Here is a 20,284-nt window from a genome sequence, read left to right as displayed (position 1 = left end):
ACCTCTCCAGGCCTGGTTTTATCTACCATAAAATAAGTAGTCGGATTAGGAAATCTTCAAGAGATCTGCCAAATGAAAATTTTTATGACTTCATGAAAAGCAAAATAAATCCTTCTTTGATTATCTTACGCTGACCCGGCAGGTAACATAGGCTATATATGACTGTGGAGGCAAAATCCAGCAATAGAGAGATAAGCAAGCTGGTGCTGAGCCAGGAGAGAGATTAAGGATGAACTACTGAGGTAGACCTTGGGCTTCAACCTTCAGAGACAGGTAAGAAATAGTGAGGAAGTGATCAAGTCGAGGATCCTCTGATTTTGTTTTTTAATTTATGGTTGCCATTAAATGGTAAGCCATTTCATTTATATACGTATCTGTATAACATATATGCATGTATTAATATATGTTGTACACATGTACATTATATATGTATATATGTATACACACACACATTTTTTTTGAGGAAGACATTTAATGGTTAACTTCAAACTTTGAGCAAAAAGCCCCTTTTTGAGATGTCAGCAAAATACACGAAGGCATATGTGTTTTGGTTTGCACAAATGTCTTTCACCCAGTGCCAAGGTAACCAAACTACAAGCATGAGGTTTCTGAAAGCCGAATAACCCCCATCCGTTGAATTAGAAAAACTACAGATAAGTGACAGCAGTTGTTTTAGTAAGACATGTTTTCAAGAATTCAGACCATTTTCATTGTTCTAACCTGCTCTTTTAACTATATCCATCCTTCTCGAATTATGGCTCTCTAAAATAAACACACTGGTTCATACATCTGGGTACATGGATTGTGCAGAGAGGAAAGGCAAGAGCAAATGCGTGCGCCCGACTCACTACAACCAGGGCGCAGCGCTCTTTAGACAGGGGCACATTGCTGGTGGTGGGGGCGGAGCAGGAAGCCGTGCGCGGCCGAGGTGGGGGGGGGGGAACCCGCACGACGCAAGCGCGAAAAAGGCTTCCTTTATACAGGTTTACGTGCTCAGATCACCATGCTGGTCTGCCTCCTCTGCCTCTTTACGCAGTAATTTTGCTAATCAGTCACCGCTTGCAGGGAAAATGCTCGAAAGTACAGCTTGCACGGAGACAGGAGAGGTGAGACATGGAGAGGGATTTTGGGTGAGAGAGTGTGAGGGTCTGGGTCCGTATCTGTGCTAAGGTCGGAAGCGGTTCTGTACTTTTGCAAAATGGCTCCTCTTTCTGCTTCTTTCCGATCCTTCTTTACTTACAAGTCTAAGCAAAATTTTACTTTTTTAGAGGGATTGATTATAGCCAGATGTCAGAGGAAAACACTCATATAATTTCTCTAATAGTTTTATATGTTAACATAGGTAGGCTATAGTACCCCCTTATTTAATCGAACACGAATGTAATTGTTAATGTTAGGTATTTTGTAGACCTCGTTATTCGCATCTGCAGTCGGTTGACTTTTAAGTAATTGAGATTACCCCAGATACTACGGGTGTGCCTATCAGTTGAAAATCCTTAAGAGCAATGAAGTCAGGTTTCCTGGAAGAAGAAATTCTGCTTTAAGATCGCAACATCGGCTCCCGTCCAGGAATTTTCAGCCTGCTGGTTTGCCCTACAGGTTTGAACTTGCTTGCCGGTAAAACACCTTAGGCAATTTCTATTTATCTGCCCACGTATCCATCTATTTATTTGTCATCTGTCTACCTATATGTCCATCCATCTCCTGCTGGTTCAGTGTTTCTGGGGAGCCCCGACTTTATTTGCATGGTGGTGTAATTGACGAATAACGAGGCTTAAAAGGGAAGGTGAGCACCATTTGTGAAATGGTACCATTTAAAAAAAATTTTTTTATTATATTATGTTAGTCACCATACAGTACATCCCTGGATTCTGATGTAAAGTTCGAGGATTCATTAGTTGTGTATAACACCCAGTGCACCATGCAATACGTGCCCTCCTTACTACCTATCACCAGTCTATCCCATTCCCCCACCCCCCTCCCCTCTGAAGCCCTCAGTTTGTTTCTCAGAGTCCATAGTCTCTCATGCTTCATTCCCCTTTTGGCTCACCCCCCCTTTCTTTATCCCTTGCTTCCCCTACTGATCTTCTTAGTTCACTTTCCATAGATGAGAGAAATCATATGATAATTGTCTTTCTCTGCTTGACTTATTTCACTTAGCATTATCTCCTCCAGTGCCGTCCATGTTGCAGCAAATGTTGAGAAATTGTTCTTTTTGGTAGCTGAGTAACCATTTTTTAAAAAGAGAAACTTAAATTGTGTTCATGGTGTAGCTTGAAGGACGGTGCTGCCTATTCCCACCTGTTCAAACTGGGTCTCACCTGGCGTTAAATTTGCACAATTAGAATTAGTGGCATCTGTTGATGGAGTAAGCCTAGGTCTGGTCTAGAATGTAAATGCCAAAAACTATTGGCTATCTCTTAAGTGCAGGAAAAACCTTTCCAGGTTGAAAGCAGAACATTTTGAATCTTGGAATGAAAAGGGATCCTGGCCATCATTCAGTCCGACTTCCTGAATTCAAAGGTGATGAAACTGAGGCCCAGGGAAAGTGAAGTGTGCTTTGCCAAGCCACACTCGTAAGGATAACATGTTCTTAAACATTTGTTTTATCACTTGAAAATGTTTTAGTGTTTTTCAGCATTGCTAAATATTTTGCTAAAGCACATTGTTTTGGCTTATGGATATGCCGCATTAAACTAAATACCTATTTGATGTATTTAATTTATATTCATGTTTTCACTTCTATAAATACTGCGATAAAGACCCTTACACGTAAATCTTTGTACACATGCTTATCACTCTTGAAGATGAGTTTCAAGAAAAGGGATTTCTGGATCAAAGGGTACGTGTGTCCAGAAGTCTTTAATCCCACTTGCCAAATTGTTCCCCAAAGAGGCCTTACCAGTTTCCAGCACTCAGCAGTGGGTGAAGGTGCCTGTGTCCAGCACCCTAACCCACACTGGTATTTTCATTAACAAGCAAATACAATGGACATGGAGTCTTGTCTTAATTCACATTATTTATTAGCAAGGTCAAACTTTTTTTTTCTTCTAATTTTATTGGCATTTGAATTTTTTTAAATGCAATTAATGCCTTTCTTTATGCACCTCTCCTTATTTTGGAGTTTATATTTTATTAATTTGTAGAGATTTTTAAAAACAATGAGATCGAGTCCACAAAACAATGCCCCGGTGGACAGTAAGTAGTATTATTAATACTGACATTGTCCTTGTTTCGCTATGGTTGTTGGTATTATTGTGTCTGCTGCTGGGTGCTGGCTTGTACTTAGAAGCTAGGAAGGAGTCACTGCCTGGGGTCAAATAGGTAAAATATCTCTCTATTTTACTGGGAAAAATTTGCCGAAATGTATCCCAGCTATGCTGTTGGTTTTAAAGTCTTTTATCTGCATCTGTTAGCCAGGCCCTTTTCTCCCTGGAATAAAGTAAAATGTGGTTTATGCTTCAGGCACGTGCATAATGGCATGCAAATCACTCCACCTCCTTGGTTTTCCCTCTAACTAGGCACTGAGAGTCTTTCTGTTTTGGGAAATGATGGCAGTTGACCTCAGAGAATACATAAATTGCAAAGTGCCTCCCCTTTTTATATGGCGTTTTACATTCCTCATATTTTTTCCCCTTTAGAAAGTGTAAAATAACATATCTTAAAATGGAATCCGTGTAGCAGTTTTTTATCTTTTTAAATATTTAGCAGTACCCAGTGTTTACTTTTTATGTTTTGTTCTTGAATATTGTGTTTTATAGAGGACTGTCAGGGAGATTTCTTTTTCATTCGTATAGTAGGCCTCAAATTCTTGTGGGCTCGTGTTCATCCATTTCCCTGCTGCTGTGTTTGGACTCTTTCCTTAGGGCAGAGATGGTACGTACGGGGTGAGTCACCACATCACACAGCATTAGCGACGAAGCCGGGGTGATGATTTAGGGATGTTTGGGATAATTCATTGTGAGTGACAGCTGGGGGGGGGGGGATATATGTGTGTGTGTGTGTGTGTGCGCGTGTGTGTGTATATATATATATATATATATCAGGGTCTTTTAATGGTTGCTTATAGAAGGTTTTACCCCCACAGTGAGGTAATACATGTAACTTGATATCATGGTTCCTGACACATAACAGATGCTCCAAAGATGTTTGTTGTCTTCTGTATCAATCAGAATTCTCTAGAAAAAGAGAACCAGGAGGATACACAACAGATGCACAGATATAGAGAGACTTATTTTAAGGAACTGGGAATTGGCTCAGATGATCATGGGGCTGGTAAGTTTGAAGGGCAGGTCAGTAGAAGAAGCCCAGATAGGAGCTGATACTGTAGTCTTGAGTCCCAAATCTCTATCTACAGATTTTGGAGACTTAGGTTGGAAAGTCAGGCAGGATTTCTATGTTAGAGTCTTGAGACAGAGTTTCTTCTTCACCAGGAGGCCTCAGTTTTTGTGTGTAAGGCATTCAGCTGATCCGATGGGGCTCATCCGTATTATTCAAGGTAATCTCACCTACAGTTAACTGATTATAGATGTTAATCACATCTACAAAGTATCTTCGCAGTAACATCTAGACTAGTGTTTGAGCAGTTGAGCACCGCAGTCCACAAGCTGACACATAAAATTAGCCATTACACCTCCTTTTACCCTCTTCCTAACCCTCGCATAAAAGGGAATGGGGCTCTGTCAGGAGACCAAGGGGTCTTTTCCTACCCATCTCAATTTCATGAAGTCACTGGATCCATTTACTAAATATAGATAGCAAGAAGCTTTGGGAACATGATAGGGTAAGAGAAAGAAGTGTAAGAGAAAGAAGAAGAAGTTTGTATGGGTTGGGAAAGTAAGGACAGCAGAGGAGAGGTAAGAGCACCCCAAGGAGTAGGCCATTGCTTTCCTGGTATGGCCTAGTTCTGTGTTTCTGACTTTCCAATAGTAATGGAAATAGTGAGTCAGAGGGAGAGCAGAAAAAAGATGGGCTGCCTTAAAGCATAATGTTAGGGGACTTCCCTGCTACAAAATGGCGGGTGTCACGGACTGAGGGAGGTAAGGCATTCTGGATTCTCTAGAAGCATCTGTGAGTTCTCAAGAAATGTCCAGATCCTTCTTCAGTGTAGCAGTATAGACATATGTGGACCAGGGTCCTCTGTGAGTCCAGGTTGAGGAGGGGCATGGGAGACACGATTGCTACACAGAAGAGAATGGAGTTCATTCTCCAGGTGCAAAAGGAGAATAGGCTTGAATGAAGCAAAAGAGTTCATCATGTGTTGCTGGCGAAGTTACTTAACCTTTCGGCTGCACTAAGTATTTAGACGTGTAGGAGGATAATATCAACCCACAAACCCATTTAATAGGGCAAATGAGTTAAAACTGTGATACAATTTTAAATTTATGTCAATCAGTAAATTCAAAGCACAGCACTGTAATTAGAAACTCACAATTGCCTGTAGAATATCCTTGTGGGCATAATTAATGCATATGGAAAAATTTTAGCAGTGATTTTAATCCCAAATAGAGCCTGGTTCAAATGAGTTGATTTTTCCATTCGAGTATAAAGGGCTACCTACCTCTAAGGTAAACTTTCTTTTTCTTTCATTTCTTTTCTTTTTTTTGGTAAACTTTCTTCAGTGATGGACTTTTCTGCTATTTCAGAAACTTGGTGTCAGTCTTTCTAAGGTGACCATCAGCAGATGAAATCAGAAAACTTGGAAGTGACTGAGGGAGGTTTCCTAGGTGCAGTTTGTTAATGGAGAATGCAAATGACTGTGCTCGGGGACTGACTTGGCCACTGGCTTTATTAGATCCTGCCACTTTATTGTGTACTTTTGTAAGGCCTGTTTTGGTATCGTGAAAAAAAAAAAAAATATATATATATATATATTTATGTGGGCAGATTAACGGTTTGGAGCCAGATAAGCAGAAAGAAATCCAATAGCTGATTTTCAAGAAGGATTCTCTGAGAATTTACATTTGGGTGGGAAATGCATTTGCTAATACACTTGATTCATTGCTTTTAAAATACTTTCTTTTTAATGCTCGTTTATTTGAGCATTAGAGAACAAATGCACAGTAATCCCCTTCTTTTCAATGGAGGCTTTTCTGTTTTTAGGCCAAGAATCCCCTGACGCTCCTACGCTTTCCTGTATTGGTGTTTACAAACAATGGTATAAAAAAGACTTAAATATTTCTCGGATAGTTTACATAAGAGGCAATGATACAGTTTGGTAGTAATGAGGGCAATGAATTTGGGAAGCTGGAAAGTCATCTGTGGAAGGCTGAGCACTACATCTTTGCTTTGTTAGGCTGGTATTTGTTTAATGGGATTTTTCAGAAAAAGTTATCAGAAAAGCTTCCCCTGTAAGCAGCCATATGACCTCCAGGAGGCAGATAAGAGAAATGGAATGGCATGACTTGATATAGTGTAGGTTATATCTTTGGCAGTGATCCAATTTTTTCTACTCTTTATTCACTAGGGAGTAAAATTATTGCCTCATAAAATAAGAGAAATGTCCAGTTATTTCTTAAGTAGGGCCCTATTAACTTTACCACTGTCACCAGTTCCTTCCACAACATTAAAATCTTTCAGCCCTGTGGCAGGGAGGATGTTACATACCCAGATTTAGTGATCCAAGGACAATTATTTTGAAAACATACATTTCCTTGAAAGACCCAATTTTGAAAGAACTAATTTTTAGAATGATGTTCCAATGAATCACTGGATTCATAACAGCATTTTTCTTTGGAAAGCTTTTGCCTGCATCAGAAGTATCAGCCAGGATCTAAAAAAAGAGAGTCTTAATGCTAAGGAAGATTGATTATTGAGAAAGAGAGTTTGATTATCAGAATGTGTTACAGTGTTTCACCATAAAGTTGTTGAACTAAAGTTTCATTTATTTGAAAGATCTGGACAATTGTCTTCGGTTTCTTTCTGATTATTGCTATTGTGTAGAATATCCTTTTAGTCCATACCAAGAGTCGGAGTCCCATTTCTGCTTGGTATATAAATAAAGATGTTGTTCTTGCCCATGTTGTCTGGGTGAGAATAAATTGGACCCATCTGAGGAGATGTGATGGTTTCTTCAGAAGAGACAGGCTCATTCAGACTTTGCTCTGATATGCCTTGGTTATATATTGTCAAGAACTGGCGAGGGACAAATTCAGACTTAATCAAGGATGGTTAGTTTCTGATACACGTCTATTCCCTTTGGTTCTTATATTGAGCCTCTGATAACTAAACATTTGTATCCATTTGCAAATTTTTTTGCACCCTTTTCTAATTGTTCCTTTGCTGGGATTCTTTCCTTCAGCCAAGTTGGGTCTGGCCGTTGTACAGCATCGTCTGAGCTGTTCTTGGCCGAGCTGTAATCAGCTGATTTTGGTTAGGCTACATTGTCTGTGGTGTGACTTCATAGTACATTCTAGGTTCCTCCAAGAGTAGACCCGGAGACAAGGATTTTGGTGATTCTGGGAAGCACACCTGGGGTTCAAGTCCACTGAAGAAGTCTGAGAAACCATGAGGAACGAACAGTCTCAGACTTGTCTTCTGGAAGGATGGGACTATTCCTCATTAGTGGAGGATAACCTGAAAGAGTGCCAACCACCCCCTTGTACTGAGTTGTGCCTGTGGTCTGCTGAGCAAGTTTCCATGGGACCACAGAAAGGCCTCAATCAGAGAAGCTGAGAGACACAGGTTTTTGGGTGGGAAAATACCAAAACTGTAGGAAAACTCATATGAGATGGGAAAATGGGGAGGGGCGCCGGAAGTGTCTGCTACCAACAGTAAACTCAACTATAACAGCGCTTTGGAAGAGTAGAGAGCTTCTCCTTTCACATCAAAGAAATGCAGCAGTAGACTTATTTTGGAGTCTTCACAATCCTCAGATGCCCCAATTTTTTCTCAGCCACTGTCTTGCTATCTCTAGGTGGTTTGTCTTCAAAATCCAAAATGACAGCTAAATCTAGCCTTCATATTCAGGTAGTAGAATTTAGGATGGGACAAAGAAGGCCTGTCTTCCCCTCTTAAGAATATATTTTGGAAATACAATGACTATTTTTTGTCTATCCCTCATAACCCAGAACTTAGTTACTTAGTTATATGGCCACATCCTGATATGAAACATTCTGAGAAGTACAACCTTGACTGCACGTGGCCATATGTCTAACTAAAAATCATGGTCCCGTTACTGTGACTGGAAGGGAGACTGGGACATTGCAACTAACCATCTCTGCACTGGAGGATCTTCATCAGTCAGGCTTGCGTGGCTCTTGACATGGGAGAAATGGTAGAAGTAAGTCTCATAGAATTATACTGACCCCGAAATTACTATGTCGTATTCCTTTGGTAACACTGATCATCTTCACAAAACTTTAGATACCTGACCTTGTTAAAGTTATAACGGATGATTTGATTTAAATGAAAAAATTCATCTACCTGTATTTTGTCTAGTTGTTTTGATAGTGAATCGGAGGTGGAATCCTATCAGTGGCAATAGGGATTATCTTAGTCTGCTCGGGGCACTGTAACAAAACACCACAGCCCGGTTGGCTTAAATGACAGATACTTAATTTCTCCCAGTTCTGGAGGCTGGACGTCCAGGATGAAAGTGGTGGCGGGTTTGGTTTGTCCTAGGGCCCCCCTTCTTGGCTTGGTCACTTTCCCACTGTGTCCTCACATCACTGTTTCTTTCTGTGGGTACCTCACTAGTGTCTCCTACTCTTCTTATGAGGAAACCAGTTCTAATCGATTATAGCCCCCCCCCCCCCCCGGTGATCTCATTTAACCTCAACTACCTCTCTGAAGGATCTACCTCCACACGTAGTCTTATTGGGGGTTAAGGCTTCCACATATGAATTTGGCAGGGGCCCAGTTCAGACCATAAGAGTGATAATAATAAATATTTAATGCTTTTATGTATTGGTCCTGATGCTAAGTGTTTTACATAGATTTACTTAACCTTCATAATAACACTGAGTAAGAGATTGTATTACTCGCTTTCAGAGAAGGCAACAGACTTAGAGAAACTGAAACGTGCCTAAATTTGTGTAGGAACAAGTGAGGGCAGCAGGCTGACATCAGAGCCTGGGTTCATAAACCACTGTGAGATGGTGTTTGTGGTATGAAGCAGAAGACAGGGAGTCCCCGAATTGAGAGATGGACAAGCGTTGTAGGTCCCGGACAGAGAAGCAGTTACAGGCTGCGGGTGATATTGGGGGAGTTCTTTGAAGTAGAATCCCCTTCTTCGCCTGAACAACCAGAGATGTGTGTCTAAGAATGGCAAGTAGGAGCTACAAGATAATTTTATTACTGGTAGAGGCTGGAGGATGTGGCTCTGGGTCCGTGAGCCAAATGAATCAGTGAATGAGATTAGGCAGACGCAGTTACCTGTGACAGCACTGTGGCCCAAGGCAGCGCTCCTCCTTCCCATGGGACAGAGCCTCAGGAGAAGAGGTGGAAAGTCTGCCTGGGGAAGTTTGGAGCTCCCAGAAGGAAGAACTTTGGGAGAAACACGCTCAGCAAGACATTAGTTTTTCCAGGCCTAACAGTCTCCCCCTCCCCATCTCCTCAGCTGGTGCAGAGAGTTAAAAGGGCACACAGCTTAGGAAAAATCCTCTCCTTGGAAACCAGGGGTGGGAAAAAAGGTGTTCCCAAGCAATAGGATGTAGGGAAATGTTCTTGAGCTTGCCCGGGGAGCTAAGTCGTGTTTTCCCAGGTGTCAACTTTGAGGCCAAGGCAATGGAGATGAAGTCTTTCCCTTCATTATTTGTGAAAACTTGTTTATGGGATTAATTTTACATTGCTTGGGAGCAATACAAATCATTCAAATAATGTCATGAGGCAACTGGGCTTGGGATTGCATGTCAAGGAGTGGCTACAGTTTGGAAATAAATGGATGCCTTGGTAATACATGTAAGACATTACATTGTGAGGAAAAGAAAAGACCAATATGTAAATATGTAAATCTCCCCCAAAAGAATCCAGGAAATTTGTCTCAGAAAACAACACTGCTTTCAGTAAGAAAACCAGTAGATTTAATCAAAGCAGTAGGTCTAAACAAAGGAATCTGAGCCAAATAAGAGAGTAGGATTTTAATCATTCTGCTTGGTATGTTCAGCCTATGATGAATATTCATTAACAACTGATCAATACACTATTTTTCTATTTCTTCAAATAGAGTTGAAGCATAAAAATAAAGGAAAGTAAACATTTTCTCACTCTCCAGAAGAATAAATCCCACTGCCAGCAAATTCCGCCATCTTCAAAAATAATATGTTTCAGCAGTATAATTTCATACAGTTTTATTATCAGGCTGTTTCCCCACCCTCCCAATATTGGGCACTACAAAGGCAAACCAGAGTGGAGACTTGAGGCATTTATCCAGAAAAATGAGGCCAAAAAATCCCATCCCTCCTCCCCCTCCCCCAAATTGGTTATGTGAAACATTAGATGGTTGGCATCCCCCTAGAGAGTGAACTGATTGAGGATTCAGTTCTTGGGTATCGAGTTGCCTCTGGTTTCTCCTGCGGAATAGAATGCTTACATCTCCATGCTTGGGCACGTGCAGAAGTAGAGTTTTAAATTTGTTGTGTGTCAAATTGAGTTTCTCAAAAATTTTTTTCAATTAGTTTCCTCTCCTCGAGCACATTCTGCAAATGGAATGTGATGATGAGGTTTAGTCATTTTGTTATTTGATAGTTCTCAATAGCTAATCTGAATGCTTCTGCTTCAAATAAATTTTGAGGACTTTTTAATTTTGTAATTGAAATATTTGGTTGGCTGTTAAATAAATTAGGTAGCTAACAAACTTCTCCTTTTCTCTGTGCTGTATATAGATGCAGTGTTAGAGCTAGGGGATGGGCCAGGCCTTCAAACAGAGTTGAGTTTTGTTTGCTTTGCTTTTCATTTCCCTAAGTAATTTGAGGGAAATAAAATCTCTCTTAAGGGAAATAAAATACCCCCCCTTTTTTTCTTTTTTCTTTTCTTTTCTTTTTCTCCTTACAAAAAGGGTCATCTGGATTACACTGGTGTGTACGGTTGAAAATATGTATCGAACTCTTAGGATGTTTCCAGAAGATCATTCAAAATCAGAATACTGGGCAACTCTATTTTTTTAAAATTATTCCGTGTTTCTTTTGAGATTCGTTAATAATTATCTATTATTTTTTTCCTTGAAGTATGTTTCCCTTAGAACTGTATCATTAGAAAAACTCTTATAATTATGGTATTATGGTTATTTTGTTACTCGTTCATTTATCCAAGTTTGAGGTGTCTTATTACATGTTCTTTTGCTAAATAAAAGTAATCTTTTTCTTCAACCTGCGGAAATGGAAATAGTGAATTCTTTGGCAGGAGTATTACCAAAATAATCTTTATATAACTGCTTTTCTGTTTACTCTCAGTATTATCAAAACTGGTATCCACAGGGCTTAGTAAATTTTGAACCTCACAATTTAAATCCAATCTTTTTTTACTCAGGACCAATTTCTCTATTCTTTGGATTACCGATTTTTGGAAGCTTGGAGAGAAAAATGTCCTTAAAAGTAGGGCTCTTTCAGTTGAAAATGGTGGTTTTATGTATGCTATCGCTTAGCTTTTCCTAATGATTTTCTGCAGAAGGATTTAAAAGCAAGTGAAAAGATTGAAGTGACTTTCACTTGCTTAGTTTGGGGTGGAGTGTCTTCTAAACACAAATATCTTTCTTCCTGTGAATGTGAATTTGGTGCTGATGGTGAAAGGGATCATGACCCTGTAAAGAGTTTTCTGGAATATAGATGGTATATGGGGAGATACTCCACCTGTTACCTTGTGATTTACCCCTGACTTAAAGCATTCGCCTTTTGTAGCCCAAAGGAGCAGTTCTCTGCGAGTGACCAGAGGTCCTTGGAAAACCTCAGTCACAGCTTTCAGAAACATGTGCAGTGCTTGAAGGAGGTGGCTGAAAGCAGCAGCCTTCGAAGGAGCTCGACATCCTCAGAATTTTCTTATATGTGTGAATGAATGTATTTCCTTTAAAATGCATGCTAGGGGTGCCTGCGTGCCTCAGTTGGTTAAGTGTCTGTCTGCTTTTGGCTTAGGTTATGATCTCAGGGTCCTGGGATCCAGCCACAGGTCTGTCTCCCTGCTCAGCAGGGAGTCTGCGTCTCCCTCTCCCTCTGCCCCTCCCCCTCCTCGTGAACTCATGCACACACATGCTCTCTCTGTTTCTCAAATGAATAAATAAAATCTTTAAAAATAAATAAATGCATGCTAAATGTATTCAAAGTATACTTATGTTAACATCTATTTTCTCGTTATTTTAAAAATTAATTTTGAATGAGCAAGGAGTTAGGCAAATATCTCTGATGAAGAACTTTGGTTTAAAGTGTTTTCATGTTTGTACAGAAGTCTGAAAATCAGGATGCCTAGCTTAGAGACATTAAAAAAGTCCAGAGTGCTTATCTTCCCACGTTGAAAATGCTTATAGTTAAGTTGGTTTCAGTACTTGGGATTGATGTTCCTAGCATTTCCAGTGGCCTTTCTAATCCCATGCACATTTTTAATTTTTTTCTGTGCTTGCTTTTGTCTTCTGTACTGACAAAGGAACCTAGGCTCCCAGATTGTTCATTGTGCTCTTCTGTTGGGATTTGTATGACAACCAATTATTTGTTGCTGCAAACAAAGGGACATTTGCATCTGGATTGTGGGGGCCTGGTAAAATCCCTAGGATATATATTTTCATTCCGTGTCTGAGTATGTAGCTGTTACTCTTTGTAAGATACTCATGGCTAGATGGGTGGTTCAAAATCCCCAAATGAAAGTGGGGAGACCAGAGGTTTGGCCAGGAATATAAAGCATGAAGTGTGTGTCGTTCAAAATGGTTTCTGGCTAGTACTTTCTCAAAAATTAAAATAGCAATACAGACATTGAACAGGTGAAGTCCACAATAATATTAAGAATTAAGACTGACCGCTGCCAAAATTTTGGGGGAAATGCCACTAATGGCCAAACTGGTACAACTCTACTAAAAACCATATTCAGTGATGAAACAGCTGAGTGATTAAGATCCTGGGGCAGACTTGGTTTGAACCTGGCTCGGGCATCGTGCTGCCGTGTGACTAGGGCAGTCAGTTTACCTGGCCTCTTGGCGCCTCGGTTCCTTCCCCTGTGAACGGGGGTCATCATGGACTCCTCTTCATGAAGATGCTGTGAGGCTTCACTGTACTAACACACGAGAGGACAACGCGTGGCACGTGGTAAGCCCCAGAAAGTGTCAGCTATTAATATTCAACGGCCCAGCTACACTGTGCCTGTTGCCATTAGGTCAGAATACCCTTTATCACTTTCTGTCTGCTTATTTAGTAGAAAAAGGCCAAATCTACCAGAAAACCCCGAAGTCATTTGTGTGCCCCATTGTCCACCTGAAGCAGTCACCGTGTTGCCTTCCCCCAAACGTGTACAACTCAGCAAAGCTCTTACTGGCACAAGACAAAATGTACCTCTCTTGACAGCATTGATTTCTGTTGTTTATGCCCCCTGGGACTCTTAGAAATGTCTGCGTTCCTATTATCTTTCCATTAACAGGCATCCTTTATAATAATTCCATATCCAAGCTGTGGCAGCTCCCCATTTTACCCGAGGGGAACTGAAGTTTCAGTATACAGAGTGAATCAGTGTCAGAATTGGGAAGAGAACCCACTCAGAGTTCAGATGTCTCCTCAGTGTGTAGACCTTAAAGGACTGTCGATCTTCACCTGTCCGCTCTTCTGATTATTTTTGGTGCCTTTCACTGTAATCAGGTTGGACATCTTTTAGGTGAGGTAGTAATATTTCCATCTAAATCTTTCTCGGGGCACCTGGGTGGCTCAGTCGGTGAAGCGTCTGCTTTCGGCTCAGGTCATGGTCTCAGGGTCCTGGGATCAAGTCCCACATTGGGCTCCTTGCTCAGTGGGGAGTCTGCCTCTCCCTCTCTCTGACTCTCTCTCTATCTCAAAAAAAAAAAAAAAGTTTAAATCTCTCTCTCTACCTGTCTGTCTAAACTATTGTTTCACTTTAGTGAAATGTGAAATTTTAGGAGTGCAAAAGGGAGAAGGCGGTCTACTTACGTAAGCGATACAAGTTATAAAGAAAAGGATAACTCATTAAGAAATACAAATTCTGCCTCCGTGTTTTGACCGTCTTGAGCGTCAGTTGTATCTCTCATGGGTCCAAGCACCTGCTTGCTTGCTTGTATCTCCTTGACATTAATTATACATATATGTTTTTATTTATTCCCTTGACATGAAATACAGGCTGTCATTTAGGTGCGATTAGTAAAAAGGTAGAAGTTAAGGTGGCAATGCTTAGCATGCTTAGATACCACATTGTCGCATGTCAGTGGCTCGGCACCATCTCTGCTCCTCCTCCGTGCTCTGCTCTTTTTGTAGGTGTGGAAAGCCTGTGAGCTACGTTTTTCAGAATCTCTTTCCAGTAGGGCTCTAGGTTAGATCTTGCCAGTATGAGGCACTAGTGAAAGATTTTTAAAAGTGGAAGAGAGGCAGAAAACATTCTATTGTTCCTCAGGTAGCAGAGGGCTGGGGGTGGGATCTAGAACATTCCTCTGGGCATTTTCCTAGGAATCACTTACCTTTTCGCAGGAGGCTGCTCTTACTCTTGCTAGTGGTTTCCCATTTTCCTGAATGCTGTCAATAGGCCTGAGGACTAGAAGCGGTTTCTCCAGACCTTCACTGTTTTCAGGCCTCATTTCCTTTTACTGAATCTCTTCTTTCTTGAAAAACTTAATTATTTGGGGCTTTTCTGACCGAAATCTCACGGCTGCACTGAAATGAACCAAAATGAATTCACTATGACCTTCGTCAAGACACTTCAGCCATCTCGCTTCTCATTCTTGACATGAGACGGTGGGGTCACATGATCTTTTTTAGAGAATTTTGATTCTAGGTGGAATGTGCTCTAGAAAGATGTTTCCTTGGAAGTGAGCAATGCAAGAGAGGTCTGTACCAGTGGATGTGAACCATCCAGATATGCGTGTGAGTTTTGTTCTGCCTACTCAGTCTCAACAAATATTGCTGCAGCATTTGGAGATTTCATTGTATATAAAAATCTGGTGTTCTGGACTGTCCCTAAAACTCAGAAGGTCTCCATGCTGGCAGTGGGCCGGAGCCGATGCCTGGCCTCCTCCTCCTTCCTGCCAGGTGTGTGCTCTCGCCGTCTGCACATCCTCCTCTCTCTCTGCCGTCTGCGGCTGTGCCCATTGTCACGCGCCAGTGCACCTGTGTGTTTTTTCCCTTACAGTAGAGTCATTGTTTTGAACTCACGTCTCTACCAAAAGTGGCAAAATTAAAGAGGGAGCAAGAAGGCAATGTGTTTTGTTTTGTTTTTAAATGAGGAAGGGCATGGCGTGTTGTATAGAATATTCTGCATATTTATTTGAACGTTCCCCACCCACTTCTCCCATTTGCTTCATTTGGCTGCCTCCTATGAGTATTTCAGTTGATGAGCCCTGGTTTAGCTTCTAGCCCTGTTTTTTCACCTTATTTGGGTCACGAAGCCTTTGAAGGTATCATGAAAACTCTTGGACACTGCCCAGAAAAAAAGGCGAGAACACAAACACATCATAATTCTGATCCCAGGTTTCTTTGAAGTCTTGCATGTAAGTAAATTTCAGAAGGTCCTCGGCTCCAGAGCAGTACTTCTTGTGAAAATGGAGATTCAGGTTCAGGAGGTCTGGGCGGTGTCTGATTCTGCATTGGCAGCAAGCTCTCATGATAGTGTTTTGGTCTGGGGCTATACTTGGAATAGCAAGTTTCCAGCGGTTCTTAAATTTTCTTTGGATATTAGACTCCCCTGGAGACATCTTTAAAAAAAGGCTGATGCTCAGGCTGTGGTATTTTTAAGAAGCTTCCCTCTGTAGGGTTTGGGAATGTTGTTCTCCATCAAAAATCATTTGCTGAAATGAGCAGAGCCAGGCAGAGAAGGCTGTGAGAAAGGTCTCAGCATCAGGTGGATGGAGAAATGGAGGTCAGGGGTGCCAGCCAGGAAGGCTGGGCATTGCCAGTGACTAACAATTTTGTTTTTCCGGCTCCTTTTTTCTGCAGTGAAAGCAAGAATGGTCACTTCATGCCTCAGAGAAATTCTGAAACCACCTGCTATGTTGAAATCATACCAGAGGCTTCGCAGAGCCTACCCATCTTGGGCTCACCTGTTGGTTGGTTTCACAGCAGACCATGAATTGGGGAAAAAAAGGAGTGTTTGGTAGAGCTGAATTTTCTAGTCACTGTTTATCATTTCCAAGGCAGTATTCTCCTCTTTGGATATGGCCTCGTTCAAAGCTACCAAAAAGCGGCAAAAGTTGTCCTTGTAGACTTCATGTCAAATGAGAAACTAGTTTGGAGTGGTGTCCAACGCCAGTGTTGGGGTGGGTGTCTCCTTTCGCAGGGAGTCCATAGCAATTTAGTAAAAAAAAAAACAAACCCATGCGTGTGTAACACAAAAGACATGTGTCCAGGACACTTCTTGATCTGGGCTTCAAAGACAGGATTGAAAGCTGAACTTCAATGAGTGTCAGATCAGTGGGAAGAAGTTCTCACAAATGATATCACAGCCTGGGTCATTAATGTGCCTCTCCCTTCACCTTACATTGCAACCTCCGTGTGCCTCTAATTAGTGCAGCTCGAACAGAGAAGACTTCTGATGCCAAATGTGTGGAAAATTTCCAAAGAAGCATTTCCATTTTAAAGAGATCCGAAAACATTATCTGAATCAGGTCCCCCTTTAAAAATTCTATTCCTGCGGGGGGAAAAGGTAATTATATGCATTTAGATATGGATGGCTTTTGCAAAAATATATTTTTTTAAATTTTAGTTGACATTGCCTAATCAGAAGGCATTATTTCTTAATCATGAAGTAATAGCCCTAACACTCTTAGATTCAAAGAAACCCTTGAGTAAAATGTAGTTTCTGATGCTTATATGTACTTACAAAATGTTTTAAAATACCTTTTGCGCTGTTTTTGTTAATTTCACAATGAGACTTCTCTACCACGCAGCCATCATCTTTTGTTCTTTGGTTCCAGACCATCCGATAAAGTTATATACAAATGGACACGATACTTAAAACACATCTCATATACTTTCGGAATCTTGCCCTTCTCTGTCTGATTCACGTCTCAGAGGTGAGGAAGCAGGAGATAGAATCCCTCTGAGCAGTAACAAATTGGGCTTCTGGGTGACAAGTGGTGAGGTCTTGAGCTAGCCGCTGCTAGTGATCCTCTTTATCTGTGAGGCCGTCATCTCTGAGACACACCGTTTTCTTCACATAATAGACTTGCACCTGTCATTCAGTTGGGAATGACAAAGAAAATACTTTTCTGCTCTCATCTTCTCTGTTTTCTTGTGATTTTTCTCTTTTCTCCTGCCCTAGAGAACAGATGTTCTGCACCCGCTCAGGTCGGTTTTACATTGTTGTGGTTTTCAACGAGTGTTTTTTAACATTCCTGCTGATGATTTAGCGTAAATTGTTCTTGTAATTAGCGTGGTTAATGAACTCCCCACCTATCTTTTAGTAGGTAATTATGAAGCCGCTGTATATTAGCTGGTACTGTATGAAGAGGAGAGGAGGGCTGGTGATTACGGATTCCATCCTCATGTCTCTAAGACCAAATCCCAAACGGTTTAATCATCATCAATGTCAACCTTTGCCATATCTTCATTCTACATGCCATATATTATAATGTTGCATTTATATTCCATCTTGACTTTGATATTTGCTCCTTCAGAATAGAGGTAACCTGATTAGACAAGGCGACTGGCAGTTGAAAGAAATGTTTTTAAAATATGCATGTACCATCACCAATTCCCACTAGCGGTTCTCCCTATATCCTTCTGTCTGCATTTACCAGAGGCTTGTTTTGTTTTGTTTTGCTTTGTCTTTAGATATAATTATGACTAGGGAAGATTGGGTCTGTGGCAAAAATGACAATTACCAGCAGCTTCTTTGTGTATGAGTTCTGTTCTTTTAAGCAGGGGCAGGGAGACAAGGAGGAAAGGATCTCTTCATACAAAATGTGAAGTCCTTGAGTATTTCAGATGCATAAATACTGTGTGTGTGTGTGTGTGTGTGTGTGTGTGTGTGTGTGTGTGTTGGTATTTAACATAATCCTATTATAAGGATCCCTATCCAACCTATAATTGTTGCCATCCTTTTTCTAGAGTCCTTCTCTTTGGCTACTTCATGTCAAATGCTGCTTCAATAATACTGGGCAGTCATTGATGTCAGAGATCTTTTCTGAGACAATTGACCACTGATTTTCATCTACTATGTATGTTACTGCACTAGAGATGAGAGCATATAAAAAGAGGTTGCAAGGTATAGAAGGAAACATAGAATAATTGGTTAGTCTCAAATTAGAAGAAACATTTTTGCATCAAATTTATAGAGGAGTAGGTACCTTTTATAGGCACAGGCTATGAATTTAGTATCCAGTCCCTGCCTTCTTCCAATTTGCCATAATTCTCATTGTAAAAAAAAAAAAAAAGGATAGTAGTATATGAAACATTTAAGAGCCAAATTTAAGAATATGTTTAAGATATGATACTACTGCAGGAATTGCTATAAGACAGTAGGTGGTTGCTTGCCAAATGATGTTATCGACATTAAGTGTTATGAGTTCCAGGGGGGAGGCACTTACTATATGTTGGAGTGGTCCTGGACAGTTTTAGCAAAAAAAGGCAATAACTGGTCCTTCTAGCCTCTTTTTAGATTAACTCCATATTATGTAATGCCGAAGGACAAAAAATTAATGTATACAGACTTCAGGTTAGACTCCTGAATATGAGACACTAGTTTTTCTGATTTTTAGGAAAGGGTATGTTAGGTATTTAGAGCCTTATCGAGTATCGAATGAGTTATTATAAGAGACTGAGGGTGTTGGAAAAACCACTGATGTTAAAATTGGACAGTTGGGTGTGTCACGCAGGGTTCTTCATTGCAAACAGCAGAAACTGACCCTGGCTAACTTAGCAGACGGGATTATTGAAGGGCTGTTGGGTAGCTCACACAATGAAGAGTAGCCGGGAGAACCGGGGCTCCAGGCAGCTGGGTGGTTTCATCTCCGTGCTTGGAGGTTTCCTCACCTAACCCTCACCACCGCTGTGCTGGGCACAGAGCTCTCCACCTGCTCTGGGTGCCACAGGATGCTCCCTGTGCCTTTCATTCCTCCCTCAAGTTTTAGAGACCAAGGAGGAACCTGTGATCAGCAAAGTCTGTGTCATGGGCTTGCACCCTAATCCCAGAGAACTGGGAGAAGATCAACCCCTTTCTGCCTCTTTGGTATCTGTGACTGTAGACATTTACTTAAACAATTGTGAGAGATAGGGCTTTGACCAGAGAGAAATAGTGAGGGAGGAATACAGCAATAATCAGAGGGAAAAGCTGACTGAGTAAGGAATTTCTTTTCTTTTTTTTTTTTTTTTTAAGATTTTTTATTCATTTATTCGACAGAGAGAGAGACAGCCAGCGAGAGAGGGAACACAAGCAGGGGGAGTGGGAGAGGAAGAAGCAGGCTCCCAGTGGAGGAGCCTGATGTGGGGCTCGATCCCAGAACACCGGGATCACGCCCTGAGCCAAAGGCAGACGCTTAACGACTGAGCCACCCAGGCGCCCCAAGGGTAAGGAATTTCTTAATAAGCTTTGCAACGGACATTGTTAAGTATGGTACATTTGTACATACATAATGTCCAGTGACTTCACTGTGGTGCACAGAGATGGGAACTGGGCCATGCCTTCTATCAAACACGTAATAGTGAACCCCGCTAGTGCCGATGAGCAAACATGGCAGAAGTCCATTGCATGTGGCTTCAGTTATGTCTCTTTTTTCCCAGTTGTGTGAGGTGTGGCAAGCCACTTAAATTTTATGAACCTCAGTATCTTCTGTACAACTGGTAGTTTCTGGGGCACCTGGCTGGCTCAGTCAGTAGAGCATAGGACTCTTGATCTCGGGGTTGTTAAGTTTGAGCCCCAAGTTGACTGTAGAGATTACTTGGAAAATTAAAGCTTTAAAAAAATTTGATAGTTTGTGATGTTGTGAAGATTATATAATGAGACACATGTAAAAACTGTTTGCAAACTGTAAAATGCCACAGAAATGTAGGAATAATGACTACCCCAAAGAAATATTTCTGTAATCTGCCAGGGTACCGTGAGCTTAGAAATTCACAAGGCCTGAGAGTGGTAGCTCCAGCTGACCCTGTCAGGATTTGATTGCATGCTCTCGGGTGTCTCCAGATATGAGCTGTTAGGGCAGCGTCACTAGGGATGG

At 41.2% G+C, this 20,284-nt stretch overlaps 1 long non-coding RNA gene across 1 annotated transcript in view; it reads left to right on the top strand.

Annotated features, from left to right (window-relative positions):
* Positions 1-977: 977 nt before the first annotated feature.
* The window catches only part of LOC113251390 (uncharacterized), a 187,097-nt gene continuing 167,790 nt past the window's right edge, over positions 978-20,284 (top strand). Inside the window, exon 1 of the long non-coding RNA XR_008957938.1 lies at positions 978-1,106. This is a non-coding gene — a long non-coding RNA (uncharacterized LOC113251390). The remainder of the gene's footprint in view (positions 1,107-20,284) is intronic.

The sequence above is a fragment of the Ursus arctos genome, unplaced genomic scaffold (genome assembly GCF_023065955.2).
Source record: "Ursus arctos isolate Adak ecotype North America unplaced genomic scaffold, UrsArc2.0 scaffold_10, whole genome shotgun sequence".
In the NCBI taxonomy this organism is placed as follows: domain Eukaryota; kingdom Metazoa; phylum Chordata; class Mammalia; order Carnivora; family Ursidae; genus Ursus; species Ursus arctos.
Note: the sequence above shows the minus strand (reverse complement) of the source record. Positions and strands in the feature narration are given on the sequence as shown.